Source organism: Physella acuta, unplaced genomic scaffold (genome assembly GCF_028476545.2).
Source record: "Physella acuta isolate Inbredline_101_S28 unplaced genomic scaffold, ASM2847654v3 ptg001229l, whole genome shotgun sequence".
NCBI lineage: Eukaryota > Metazoa > Mollusca > Gastropoda > Physidae > Physella > Physella acuta.
The window spans coordinates 15001-17500 of record NW_026732746.1 but is presented as its reverse complement, the minus strand read 5'-3'; positions in this window follow the sequence as shown (position 1 = coordinate 17500).

The window sequence follows — 2500 nt, the reverse complement described above, 5'->3', positions numbered from 1 at the left end:
GCTGGCGAATGACGGTGGTTGTTCTATGTTTAAATACATTAAAACTACATTTCACTTTGCGCTGAATGTACGTGGATATTAAAAACCCAATTGAAAAATTTGGTTGAGTTCATCCCGCCGTTTACCCGAATTTTAAAAAAATTGTGAAAAATAAAAAAAAAATAGATGAGCTGAAGTTTGATGGGTTGCCGATCAGACCGCCTCGACTTAGCGGCATTCCCGCGTAGAGTGATCGAGAGTTTTCCAGTCTCAAGCTCGCCCAGTGTAAAGACGCGGCATTGCCGTAGAGGCTAAGCTGCTAAGTAGAGACGGTGTTTGTACAACTATATTTCACTTTATATTCTTAACCAATGTATGTGTTGTAGAAAGCAGATTTTTCTCATCCCGCCGTTTACCTGAAACGAATAAAAATTTATTTTGTACAAAATTAAAAACATTAGTGTTTCCAATAAACTACATTTCACGTTTTCTAATTTAAACTTAAACGAATGACTGGTATCAAAATATAGGATCTATGTGAAAATAAAAACACGGTGTAAGAGTTTTCAAACCTCGGTAATGCCGTCTAAGACCAACTAGTCGACCGAAGGGACAGTAGTTTTCCGGTCGATAAGACATATCAGCCCGGTATCGCCAAAGTTAATTACGATCGGTCATAATAAACTAAATTTAAAATAAATAAATAACCCAAACGTGTGTATACATCATGTGGTACGTATTCAGTTCTATTCTAACTGGAATATATATTTTAAGAATCAATGAACTTAAGTTTTAAAACCAAACCGAAATCGCGCGAGTCGTCGTTGTAAAACTAGATTTAACAAACGGCTGCGTAATATTAGACTTAAAAATATTATATAATATCCTCTATTGATTAAATAGTGAAAAATAAGCTTCAATGTAGCTTAATCTAGTACAAAATCTAAAAGTTGTGATAAATTAAATTGAAATTAAACACGATAGACTTAAATCTAGAGTTAAGGAATAAAACCGACCCGCGAACCAGCTACTAAATGGTTCGATAAGACTTATCTCAAATACAATCGTTTTCTATCAGTGTTATGCCTTCAATCGATACTTTTTGATGAAATAAATACTTAAATGATTTAATGAATGCATATATACATGTAATTAATGAGTGAAAGTATGTATAAAGTATTAGATAAATTAATAATAAACCGACCCAGCTACTAAATGGTTCGATAAGACTTATCTCAAATACAATCGTTTTCTGTAATTGTTATGCCTTAAATTGATAATTTTTAGTTAAACAAATACTTAACTAATGAAATAAATACATAGATAAATGTATTTAATGAATTAAAGTATGTATAAAGTATTATATAAATTAATAATAAACCGAATCCGACCAAATTTAAATCTAAAACCACGATCGGCGGCGTAATGAAGTGTATCGTAAACCCGTTTTTTTTATAATTTAAAATGTAATGACAGAACTCCCAAAACAACAATACACATACATATTAGTACTATGGTGAATTGTAGTTGTATTAGGACCGTAATTATAGTTAATTAAGGAACCATTCATTGTCTTCGCTCTGTTATGTACGTCGTCGTTTAATCGACACGGCATATTTGGCTTGAATCTAGAAAAATTCAAACTCTAACCCTAAGGTAGACAGGCAGGGTAAATAAATGTGGGTGATCTCTCATAAAATTGTCTTCTAGGAATTATTTTTATATAGACTATCTTTTCTGTAGAGTTTAAGTGGACAAGCGCGGACGAAATAGAGCGCAAAATTTAAAATGAATTAAAAATTTTCATCAGACCGGAAGTAGGCATAACCTAGGCGCCATGTTTCCGTCGTACAAGTTTTCACCGTTGCAGTCACCGTTTCAATCGCTCTTCGTGTGGACGTGTATTATTTCTAGTCATGTGTTGTGTAGATGATTCGCTTAAGGTAGGTGTTCGGACTTATTTCTTTAATATTAATTAAACCGTATTTGCCTTGTCGGCCTTAAAATAAAGCTATTTTTTTTTCATCGCAATCGAAGTGTTAGATCTAGAATCTAGTTCCCGCCTCCGCTTCGCTAATTCGACTTAATGTAACTATGACACAACTATTAAATCTAGAGTCTCTATTTTAATTAAATAATTAGGAATTCTATCTCTAGATGATATCTAATCTATTCCCACACGTGTGTGCAAGTAGGATTTAACGTCAGAACAGGTGTGGTGGTCTAGGCGTCGCTATTTTTGACGGTAGGAATTTTTTTTTTAAATTCGTAAAATTTTATATAGACTTTATATAGCAATTTACTAAGACCGACCCTAACGCCCAGTAAATATTTAATTACCACATTGTTATGGACACGGTGTATTAGGTAGGGCCGAGGGCTATCCATAGGTACCAATTTTTAAATTTTGTGACAATTAGGAGCCGAGTTATAAAATAAATTTAAAATACTGGTTCTGGTCTTAGACTTTATATAGCAATTTACTAAGACCGACCTTAATACCCATTAATTATTTAATTAG